Here is a 12,986-nt window from a genome sequence, read left to right as displayed (position 1 = left end):
TTGCACCCCAGATCCTTGGGGCCAACCATCTCCTCTTGCGTCACTGTTGCTGCTCTTAAAGAGAGCCCACCTTAGGGCCCAGGAGGGGCTCCACAGAGTCTCAGCAACCTTCAAGCCACGCTGTCCTTTCTGCGAGGTTCTAAGAAGTGGGTCTCAGGTGTGACTGGCCAGGGACTCCTTTCAGGAGGAAGGACACCCTGTTCCAGCAGTGAACCAGAACCAGTGGCCAGCAGCGAATCCACAACACGGGGAGACACTTGGAGAAGCCAGTCCTGATCCAGGTTCAGGCTGGGGCTGTGTTTTGTCCTCTGAAACGATCCAGGTGTGAGTGGGCCGCTAGGACTCTTTCTTAAGGCCTGAGCAATGATGGTTTCCTTGATCAGCCTCAGGCTGTACCAGTCTAACTCAGGGTTTCGGTGACATCGGAGGCATCCCCCCTCCGAGAATAAACGAAACAACTAAGAATTTCCAGAATGTTTTAATTACTTATTGTGAAACGGCCACAGAAAATTTGAAATGGAGGCTGATTCAGGAAATTCAGAATTGGAGCCTTTTTTTGGGTAGGTAATTGATGTTTTGGGAAAAATAATTTGATTAGAACCCCTAATCCACTTTTATTGTCATTGAAAATAACAAAACAGATGCTGTCACAGTAGTGTTTAACTGACTAAGCTTTTGAGAATTCATTTATCCTTACAAGGTAGCACATTTTAAAGGAAAAGAGAAAATGTTGTTCCAAAAACTTAGCATGAAATAAGTTTCAGTATAAATATTTATTAGTTCCAGGTTTTGTCTCCCTTCCTTCCTTCCTCCCTCCCTCCTTTCTTCCTACCGTCTTTCCTTCCTTCCTTCCTTCCTTCCTTCCTTCCTTCCTTCCTTCCTTCCTTCGGTGAGATCTTAAAAACCAGCTTGAGCCAAATCTCACATGAATTGTGCCCAATCGCCTTGGTCTGATCCCTACTGACCTTTCGTTCCTATAATTAGAATCGCTGACTACATCACTATTAGTTAAGGAGGCTTAATATTTAGATAGATCTGTTTTAAAATTGGTATTAAATTGGGTGCAATCAGGTCCCCATGTGAGCTCACCAGTCTTCAGACCCAGGGTGAAGGCTGTTTCTCATTTAAACATTGTCAAACTAAGAAGAATGATTCGCTTGCTCCTGAATTTTGCATATGTCAGCATAGTAGAAGCTTAGTCATGCAAATCCCTATTACTTAGCATGTCCCTAGCCCAGAAATGCAGAGCTGTGTTTCCATATTTTATCTGTGTTTGTAGTTGAAAGCATGCTTTCTATTGTGCTTTTAAAGAACAGATGTCAGGACAATGTTTAAAGCACATAACCCGAGTATTGAAAAATGTTTTTTCTACTTTAAAGGGAGAGAAAAAAAAAAAGAATCCACAATAATGAATTCAGTCTGCCAGTTTGTATTTTCAAGGAATATTTTAACCATTGAGGGACTGCCCAGCTCTTACCCTTGAACTACTGCTCTCACAGCCAAGGAAGGCCAAAGCCATTCTGAACCCACCGTTCCTATTATAAACTCACCCGGACAGTGATACACGTCGGTCTTTCAAGCCTTCAGACTTCCTTAGAACGTCTGTGTTCTCATTGATTGACCAAACAGCACAGGAATGGCCACGTTTCCATCGTGGGCCTAGGCGAGGATGAACCAGAACGGCAAGTTAGCGCTCAGCAGAGTCAGCAGCAGGGACAGTGGGCTGGAAGAGACGAGAAGGCAGAGGCCGTGCTGTCTCCCTGGGGGAATTGTAGGTGAATTGGCAGGAACCCGAGGACGAGTGGGTGAAACAGATGGTCCAGGGTCAGGAATCGAGTTCAGTTCTGTGTAGGGTGGCCACGAAGGGTACTCACACAGGGAAGCGGAGCCGTGGGCTGGGCACGCCCTGCAGGAGGGTGTATAAAGGTCACCAGCCTGTTAGCCCACACCTGGCAACCATTGGCAGCATTTGACTGCATGCAGCCCCTGGTAAGGCTGGAACAGTTCCCAGCCAGGGGAGGTGAAGTTCCTCACCTTATCTAACGAGAGAGAGTTTATAGGGGAAAGAAAATAGCAGGCAGGCAACCCGCTGTCAAAAGCGTGGAGCTGGAATAGACTTTTGAGACAGACGAGAGTGGTTCCCTCTTTGCGGAGGTGAGGGACCGAAGCCTAGTTTAAGAGGTAGGCTGTCTCTGCTTGTCATCACTGTCCCAGGGTCTCTGCTTGTCATCTGTCCTTCAAAAGCGTCTATTGTCCTGTTGCTAATGCGGTGGCAGAACCCAAGGTCAAACCCAGATGTCTCCATGTCCCTATGTCTGCATTTCTCTTTTTGAGAACGGTTCTGCGGATTACTCCTGGCCCACGCCAGGGGCCTGGAGGACAGGTAAGGTGTGGTCTAAAAGGCATGATGTTATGAAAAAACATCGTGGGAACAATTTTTAAAAAAGATTTATTCATTTATTTGAGCGAGAGCACATGGGAGAGAGAGAAATACTCAAGCAGATCCCCAAGAGCGTGGAGCCCAACGCGGGGCTCGATCTCACGACCCGAGATCATGACCCGAGCCTAAATCAAGAGTCGGCCTCTTACCCAATTCAGCCACCCAGATGCCACTCGTGCGAACAACTTTAGAAAGACAACCTGCTTTCCAGTTTATCTGGGTAGTGAGTGGGTGTCAGGTTTGGGAGAGAAGTTTCAAGAAGGAAGGAGGCCAGGTTTGGTGTGGGAGCCAAGGACCTGTGCCCTTAATGACTCTTTGACGAGAAAGGTATGTGTGGGATCCGCGGGAGAATACGGCTATGGAATCCCTCCATCCACAAAAACAGAGCAGTCCCGTCTCCAGGCACTTCTCACAGTGCTTCCTGAATAACCCCTTTCTGTCGGCGGCAGAGGCCGGCCCGTGATTTCGGGGTGTCTAAATGAATCACTGACCGGGTAGAGACTTGTTTCAGGATCCAGCGTCGCGGGGGCAGGAAAGGAAGGGGCAGAGAGAACTGCGCGTGGTGACAGCATGACCATCTTCTCCTCCGATTTCTTCTCTGGACCCTTCCCTCCTTCAGTAAGAACGTATTACCCATCTCCTGTGTCTCCCGTGTTTTCGTGGCTCCCTGTGATGGGGGGCCTTCAGGGTACGTCCCTGCCCTTAGGAAACTTACGCTCTATGGAGAATGCAAAGCACACTTGAAGTCCTTGGGAAATAATTATAAGGTAACTCACGATGTCTCCTCCTTTGAGGTAGAAGATCAAAAGGGCTGTGTTCCAGTGGGTCGTCATGTTGGTGCCTGTCTGCATTGCCCAACTGCTCTGGAGGCATTCGGATTGGAGGCGAAGAGGGGCCGGGACTAGGTTTTCCTGGCTCTCGGCTTTCCCACTCCCTCCTCCGGGTCTGTTGCCTCACCGGGAGCCTGGGAATTACAGGGCTGGCTCTCTGACTCACCAGGATGTCGTAAAGATGGGCGAGACGGGGTCTGTCCTGTACCTTCTGCCCTCTTGACAGAAAAGCACCTCTGGAGCTGAACACAGGGTGCTAAACGCTGATGATAGCAGTTTCAATCTGCATTTCCATATGCTAGACAACCTGATCCACCCTGTCTAAACATGGAAATCCCATAACTCTGCCCAACTCATCACTCCATTAATCCACTTAACCCCTGGCCAACACATAATCTAAATATTTAATCTTGTCTATTTGTTATCTGTGTTTAGTCCATGTTAATTCATGGTCTGAATCTCCTCTCTGTTTATCCCTGTTAGTGGAATTTGACTTCACCCAGGAGTACCCCAAGGAGGGGAGGGAGACTGCCGTGTCCATTTCATTCTTTTCTGCCACACTAGTCCTGAACCCAGCTCTTAGTAGGTGCTTACCAATTGTTTGCTAAAGGCCAAGAAGCTCTCACAATAATAAATTTGGGGGGGGGGCATCTGCAGACAGATGTTTTATTATCGCCATGGAAAACTTTCATTGTTTCGAATGCCCACCCTAAGGCCTGGCATATAGTGAGTATTTTTTTTTTAAAGATTTTATTTATTTATTTGACAGAGCAAGAGAGAGCACAAGCGGGGGGGGCAGCAGGCAGAGGGAGAAGCAGACACCCTGCTGATCAGGGAGCCCGATGTGGGGCTCGATCCCAGGACCCCGGGATCATGACCTGAGCCCAAGGCAGACGCTCAACTCACTGAGCCACCCAGGTGCCCCTATAGTGAGTATTTAATGAAAAGTTGGATGAATGATGTTTGGTCATACTGTGGGGAGCAGCCAATTATAAAATGGGAGGACCGCTCTAGAAAGCAGGCGACTTGGTTTTGCAAGAAGCCGGTATATAGGTTGGTCAAGCCCTTTAAAGCTTCTAGGCCTCCGTTTTCTCATCCGTCACATGGACAGAGGGGATTAGGGGAATGCCAAGCTGCTTCGACGGGGATGCGTTGTCTAGGGCTGGAAGGCATCGTACAGGGAGAAGGCCTCGGAGAGTCACCAGGCATTGGAATGAGCACGTCTCCCCACCACTGGCACTCAGAGATCAGGGGAATGGGCAAGAAAACGGGGTGCCTGTTCCCCTCCAGGCCTCCCACTCGCTCCCACTGTCTGTCCCTCCCAGCCCGGGCTTGGGACTCCAGACATCTGCTCATTCCATCTGCATCAGCTCATGTTTATCCAGTGCCCCTGGACGCCTGGGCCCCAAGTCACCTGGGGGAGGGCATGTGTAGAGAGGGTGGGGAGTGGGTCTTGATTGCGCCAAAACCTCCATATGGACTGTATTTTTCCCGTGCAAAACCCAGGCATGTGGGAGGTAGAAGGAGAGTGAAGGAGATCCTAATTTATTGCTCAGTCATGTTTATTTTCACTCTTGGCTGGTTTAGGGCATTTTTCCTTAATGTATTAGGGTCACAATTTTATCGGCTTCGAGGATCCTTTGAAAGCTGCGTGCGTGAGAGAGAGAGAGAGAGAGAAGTCTGTGTTAAGATAACTTGGCTTCTCTCTTTTTTATTCTCATGAATTTTTTTTCCAGTAAAATTGTGATTTTCAGGGGCGCCTGGCTGGCTCTGTGGGTAGAGCATGCGGTTCCTGAACTCAGGGTTGTGAGCTCAAACCCCACGATGGGTTACTTGAAAAAATTAAAAAAAAAAAAAAAATTCTTATTTGTAACCTGAATAATGAACCATGCAGGCTAAATATGGTTCCCTTCTCGCAGATCCCTACGCCTGTCACCACCCCATCATGATTAAGTGTAATTTGCCCAGATCCAAAATTCAGACCTGACTTAGGTATGTTAAAAGAGGCTCCCTCACCTTCTACTTTCCTTTGTAAATCCACACAGCCGGCTTCCTCTGTGGTCTTTAATATTAACAGTAATGGCTACTACTTATTAAGCACTACGCCAGGCCCCACGTTAAGTAGTTTACATGATGATGTAGGAAATATCTCCATTTTACAGGTGAGGAAATGAAGGTTCAGAGAAACGAACAAGGCTGAAAACATGAGGTTTTTTGCTGGGTTTGTTCATCCCCTACAAATCAAGGCCTAAGGAAAGAGGATTTAAAGCACGTTTTGGAGAGCCAAAGGCGGTGAGAAAATGTGCCTGAGCCGAGAGTGGCCAAATTGGCAGGGAAAACGAGGGCTCTGTGCTCTTAGAAATAAAGGCAGCAAAAAGGAGAAGGTTGCATGCCAAGAAGGGGTTTTAACGCTGGTGTTTTCCTCTGGGCTCGCGCTCACGACCGGTAGAGCTGCCTTGGGAAAGAGTCGGCCTCACTGTTGCTGCCCTGATGTATCTTTTTTTTTTTTTTTAATTTTATTTATCTGACAGAGAGAGAGACATTCAGCGAGAGAGGGTATGCAAGCAGGGGGAGTGGGAGAGGAAGAAGCAGGCTCCCAGTGGAGGAAGGGAGCCCGATGCGGGGCTCAATCCCAAGACCCTGGGATCACACCCTGAGCCACCCAGGAGCCCCTGCCCTGATATATCTTTGAACACTGGAACACTTACCTTCCAGAGGGTGCAACTCTTAGTAGTGGTTAGCCCGTTTATCTGCAATGGTAGGCCCTGTGCTAAGGACCGTGATGGCAGATATGAGGGACACCCACTCCCCACCCACCAGGGGCTCCCGGTTCAGCACCTCCAGGTTTCTCAGCACCCAGCTGGATTGAGAACCCAGTGCCCGGTCATGGATGCCTGGTCCCCACTGTCCTGAGTGACTCTCTGGCCACAACCCACTTCTCTAAGCACAGAGTCCTGCAGTGACCCTCTCAGAGCTAAGGAAGAGTTTTCGAGTTCCAAAGGTGCACCCCGTCAGAGACACGGGTGGTGTGGACGGCAGCGCCATGGCTGAGTGTTTGAATATGTGTCCCAGTCAGTGGCCGTTCAGTAGGAACTTGTTCTGACAGCCCATGACAATGTTTCCTGTGTTAAGTTTATGCTCTCGCGAAAGAACAGTGTCTGCCAAATTATCAACGCGTTGCCAGGGTGGTACTTAACTTCTAAAAATCATTTTTGATCGTGGTGGAAACGATGTCCAAGTTTCCTAAATCTTAAGCTGTTTTTCTGTTTGTCTTTTTGGTTTTTGGGTGTGTGTGTGTGTGTGTGCGTGTGCGCGCTACTGACCTTTTCCCTCTGACTTCTTGGAAATAGCAGAAGGGGAAAAGAATGTTAGGATAGCAATTTTGGGCTGACAGATTTGTGACTACAGTCACAATCAAGGGGATGTATCAGGTGCTTGAATTAGAAATGGTTCTGAAACATTGGCCAAAACGTTTCTTATTTGTAATAGCATCATTTATTTTTTCTCCATTGAATTTCATCAAGAAAGGTGAGAATGATTTAACTTTTGGTTAAAGAGAATTTACAGAAAGGATATTGTTTCGTTATCCCTACAGAGAAGCGTGCAGACAATGGTCCCTTATGGGTGATGTTAAAACTGGTTCTAGGACATTGGGTAGGAAATTTATTTGGACTATATTTAGGTGTTTATTTTGGTTATGCGTATATGTGGATAGTTATGGGGGAAAACTTGGCCAGAGGAAACTGACCCATATTTTTTCCTGCACAGAGCATGCTAGGACACTGTGCAGAAGAAACTGCTCTGTACCAAGAATGGGGCACACGGCCTGACGGCCGCAGGGATCTGGGGTTTACGTAAGACACATTGATTAAGGAGCTGTGGGTACCAGACACAGTAGGTTCTTAACAAATCATTAAATAATTGTTTGGTCAAATGACACATTTTCCTCCTCAAGTGCTTCTAATCTGTCCATCAATGAGAAGCAAAGCAGAACCAAGTCAGTGATCAGTTTCTGTGAATAAGTCACACTGTACTTTTTAAAAAAGATTTTATTCATTTATTTAAAGGGGGAAGGGGGAGAGGGAGAGAGAGAAAATCTCGAGCGGACTCCACACTGAGCATGGAGTCCGACACACGGCTCAATCTCAGGACCCTGAGATCATGACCTGGCCAATATCAAGAGTCAGACGCTTCACCGACTGAGCCACCCAGACATCCCCTCACACTGTCCTTTTTAGATCTCTGCACCTGTTTTTAAGACTGCTGAACCTCACACTGGGAAATAAAAATATCCAGATACACGTCAAAGCCTCAAACGCTGGCCGTACGCTTCCATTCGAATTTTGTCTCTAGAATTTGTTCTAAGGAAATAGTTGTAAATGTACCCAAAGTTTCAACTGTATGGATGTCTAGCTCAGCATTGTTTATAATAATGAAATTTGGAAACTGCTTACATGCCCAGCCATAAAGGGTTGGTTTAGTAACACATGTTAAATCCAAATATATCATTTGAAGTGGTGCTGAAGAAGAACATTTGGTGGCATAGAAAAATGTTGACAATATACCGTTAAGGAGAAAAAGATTAAAAAATCATATGCATATGACTGTATTGTCAATAAAGAATATATATTCACACTTTGAAAAAAAGACTTAATTATGTGGCAAAATGTTAATGGTTATCGTTAGATGGTGAGATTGTGAGTTTTAAGTTATCTTACTTTTGAATGTTTATAATGATCACATTTCTTTTGCAGCAGAAAAAAAATACTACTTCAAGAAACTGCATAGAAAGACATTAAATGAGAATCTCCTTTTAAATGAAAGCCAGATAGAGGAGCGGTTCTGTAGTAACCTCTAGCAGCTCAGTATGATTGCACCTCGAATGGTGAGCACGTAAGTAGAGGGAAGATGTTTGACCTTGGGGCCTTTGCGTTTTCTAAAATCCAGAGTTCAGTGTTGATTAAAAAAAAAAAAAAGTTACTTAGAAATGATGTTTCCTCCCTTACCACTCTGAAATACACCCAGGAATTAACTCCGTTCCAATCAGGCAGGCAAATAGTCATGCATGCAACTGTCATGATTCTAGCAAGTGCGAATATGGCGTATGGCATATAATGAAGGCTAACGGATGGAGCTAGAAGGGTACCTTTGTTGTAATGAATGTGCGATTGTTTTGTGGGAGAGGACCTACAATGTCTTTTGGTAGGCGCGCTACTGTTGTGTAGGGAGGTTGCTGATGGTAGGAGAGGTGCAGAGGCTGACAGATATTTCTGGGAGCGCTGAGGGTGATTATACCCACTGTGCACACCTCGTTCTAACTAACATCACTGTGGCTGTTGCCTAGCTAGTTGCACTGGAAGAATACTGGATTGTGCAGTAACATAGTAGCTAATATTTCCACAACACTTTTGCTTCCACATACATTATTATGTTCAATCCTTTTCACAATCTTATGAATAGTACTATTTAGAACTGAGGAATGTGACGTAACCTAATACAGAAATCTGTGATACAGTGCAGATTTGAATCCAAGACTCTGACACCAAATCCTATTCTTTCCCACAATTTTCTGCTCCTTGGAGTCTCGTTAGGGATAAAGTACTACCTAATATTTGGCCAAGGAGTTCCTGGATTAGGTTGACATGGTTAGCTTTTATGGGTTGGAAAACAATGTCGTAGATATCTCTTTTACATGGTCTATTTTAAGTAGATATTTCTAGATCTTTTTCAATTACTTTACATTGGCTTTGAAGGTACATATTAATATGATATTATTTTACAATATGAATGAAGTTTTAAATTTATGGCCTCCCTAAGAGATTTTGCAAACAATCTCAATGGATTGAATTTTTGATCCTTTTACAACTTGAGGATCTGAGATTGGATAAATAGGTCGGACTCTAATGGCAGACAATGGAAATAGAAAACATGAATCTTGAGTACCTAATTCTGTGTGAGAAATTATCTGTTTGGCCGAGTTGCAATATATTTTCTGTGATTCGAGAATCAGTTTGGATACTGATTTAACAAGTGGCAAGTTAGGGGTTATATCGGGAGTTCTTGAGAAAATTTGACATGATTATGGGTCATGTGTCAAAAGGAATTGACACATATGATTTCACTACTCCCCAAATTAACTTTGGGGGCTAGACATTCCATTTGTGACCTTTACTGCCATCATTATGACTAACAACAGGGTTAAGGAGAAACTGAGGCCCTGAACTAAGAGGTGAAATGTCTGAGGCCACATGGATAGGGAAGGCTTACGGCCCATTCTCTGAATGGGAAGATAAGTTACGCACTGAAGTCTTAGGAGTCAAAGACAGACCAGAGTAATGGCTCTCAAACTTTATGAGGGTGAGGACCCCTTGTTAATATCGAAGAATTTAATGAGCCTCATGTGATAGTCGTTATACTTTTAATTATCTCCCTGCTGGAAACTACTTGGTACAGGCATGGATTTGCAACCCCCTTGTAATTACTCCCCAGGGATCTGTGGCCTACAATGCAGGAGTCACTGGAGAGGATTTTGGTGCCCCACCCGGACACTAACACTCCAAATATTCTTGCTTTCAACCGCCTCTGATTTTCTCACCTTCTTTGCTCAGAGTGTTTGGAGTCAGAACTGTGAGAGTGAGTTCTCAGAGCAAACTTCTTATACCTCTGAATCCAGCCTCCAAGAAAACTCCACTGGGGTCCATCACACCAAATACTCTTGCTCTTGCTAAGTTCCTGCTCAGAGACTTTTGACTGATGAATTTGTTTTTCTTCGTATTAGTGAATTTCGAGGTAATCACTGGGAAGGTGTAATTTGCCCATTTCTCTTTAGAAATAAATGATGCAGAAATAGAAGTTAGTTTCCAGACCTGGTAACAAATTCCACGCCCCCTCCACCTTATGTGTGTTTTCTAACTTTTTCATAATCGTATGTAGTATTTGTATAACAAAAATGAGTTTGGAAGTGTACCAACTGTAATTTCTGTTTGGGACTCTCCGTTTTTCTTCTTTCTTTCTGCCATTCTTATTCTTCTTTGCTGATGATAATAGAAGCAAACGCGCTACTAATTATGTTTGTGTAAGACCACAGTGGCCTGGAGAGGGATCGTGTGCCCGTGGGGTATGCTTGCATCTAACAGGGTAAGACTGGAGAATGTGTTTGTGGGTTGCTGGATGTTTTGGAAACTGTCTACCAAATTGATCTGTATTGTGTATAAAAACAATAATTTTCCAGGCCGAGCCTTTTGTTGTTGTTACGTTTATTGTCTGTCAAGCTCAGTAGTGGCTCAGCGTGAGCCGTGTGATGATAAGAGCAGTTGACAATTGGGATACAGGAAGGAATGGCTCACCTCTGTGGGAGGCTGGGGGCTTGTGTGGCACTGACGTGATAATCAGAAGTGGAATTCTGCCCATGTCATATAGACACTCTGCTCGGGCTTGGCTGGTTCCTCTCTTTGTAGGATAAATTAAGCTGTTTATTCTTGTGCTCTTTATTAGCTCTTCCTGACCTGATTCCCATCACCCAGAATATGAAGACTTAGTGTCCTAAGTTTCCTGGCTGAGGGCTCACCATGTTCTGAAATAACAAGCATTTCACATGAGCAGAGCGCGCAGGGAGGTGAAATGGCTGTGAACTTACTCTGTAGGCCAAGTTCTGTCTACCATGGGCTTTTCCAGACAGGTCCTGGATTGGATTGTCCAGCTGTCCAGTTTCTTGAGGACAAATACTTCTAATCTCGCGAGGCTCGAGCCAGAGAATGCTTCCAAGTATCTGACACTAGTATCTAAGCGAAGTCGAGATCGGTGACTCATTCATGTATCCAGGCCGAATGTTGCAGTGGTTTGGGGGTCTAAAGGAAATTCCGTGACTCAGTTTCCCTTACTCGCTTCACGGCCAGGGTTGTCCCTTCACCTGCAGTGTACAAGGAGGCAGCAACTCAAGATCCTATGGGCCCTTGCCATGCTCTACACTCTTCAGCCTCTAGTTGTGTCCAAACAATGTCACACTCACGGGAAGGCAGGATGGTGCAGTGGTTGGAGGCACGACCTTGTTTTAGTCCCAGTCCTGCGACTTACCAGCCCTGTGACCCTGGGCCCTTTACGCTCTCTGTGCTTGTTTCCCTGTCTGTAAAATGGGAAGAGCACTAGTATATTTACCTCGGGGGGGGGGTTGTTGGGAGGATTGAATGAGTCATTGGAAGTCCGCCAGTTAGAAGAGCGCTTGGCGGATGGCGTGTGGTTGAGACACGTTAACGGCTATCATTCTGCTCTATCCATGGCATCGAGCACTTTCTTCTTGAGCCTCACGTACCTAGTGATCCTTTCTGCCCCACCAGTAGAGAAAGAAGTTTCCCTTTCCCTTTCGTTAGAGGGCTCCTGCAGCAGAGTGGCTGGGCCCCAGACGACGAGGCCGTGTTAGCTTCTCCCCCCTCTAGGTCAGCACCATCAGGGCCAGTCCTCCCCCCAGCACCCATGGGGCTATGGAGCCCTTGAAATGTGGCTAGTCGGACTGGAGATGTGCTCTCAGCCTGAAATGCACTTGTGGAATGTAAAGACGTAGACGAGAAAAAGAACTTAAGGCACCTTATCAATAATTATGTTGCTTACATGTTGAAATGATAGTTTTGAATATATTGGGTCCAAGGAAATAAATTATGAAGTGAATTTCTCATGTCTTTTAAACTTTGGTGTTTCAATGTAGCCACTAGAAAAACATTTTTTATTGTGGTGACATCTACGTAAGATAAATTTACCACTGTAATCATTTTTCGGGGTACCGTTCAGTGGCCTTATGTCTGCTCACATCTCTATAGTCATTGCCCCCATCTGCAGAACGTACCCACATTTCCAAAACTCAACCTCTGGGCTTGTTGAGCACTCCCACCTCCCATCTCCACCCTCCCCCCCCATCCCTGGGAACCACTACCACTCGGCTTCCTGTCCCCATTGATCTGATTATTCTAGGGGCCTCATATAAGTGGAATCATATAATAATATTTATGTGACTGAATTACTTAGCATAGTGTCTTCAACTTTCACTGGACGTGGGCTTGTTCCCACCTTTTGGCGACTGTGAATAATGCGGAAAATTTAAATCACATATATGGTGTGTGTTACATTCCTATTCGAAGTGCTGTGAAAGGGCGTCGGTAAATTTCAAAAGGGTGGTTTACGGTGGCCTCTGATCAGTGCCTGGAAACACTGCCCCAGTTTGCCCCTCAGGCCTATTGCTGATCCAGAGTGCAGGCCACGCATATGCCTCCCCCTTGCTGTCCCAGGGGCCCTGCTGTTCTCTCTGCAGTGTTACTTCTCTGCCTTTTCCCGGTGTTTGCTTTCCCTGAGGTTGCAGGAATTCTCAGGAAACCCTGGGTCTCACTAGAAGTTCCTACAGGTCACTGGGTAGGGCCATGGGGCGTGTGAGAAGGATTTTATCTTTTCCCCCCGGAGTCAGGGACCCTGGCCTTGAGTCCCATCTGGCTGGGGACAGGCCTGTGGTTGGGCTGTGAAGTAAGGAGGGCAGACAGAGGCTTATCTTCATTTCGTGGAACCCGGAGGATGGAGACTTTCGCAAAGGCATTCACCTGGGACACAAAACTGCATCTTCTGACTCCAGGACTGGAGTTAAGCGCGTTTTAGAAGGCGGTTTACACAAAGGAACTTCGTGTTTTATTTTGTACATAAAGCAGTGTTACTTTGAGCTCAGGTTCTTTGGTTTCTGA

The sequence above is a fragment of the Ursus americanus genome, chromosome 32, assembly GCF_024610735.1.
Source record: "Ursus americanus isolate L20-20 chromosome 32, mUrsAme1.1.p, whole genome shotgun sequence".
NCBI lineage: Eukaryota > Metazoa > Chordata > Mammalia > Carnivora > Ursidae > Ursus > Ursus americanus.
This window is presented reverse-complemented; position numbering follows the sequence as displayed.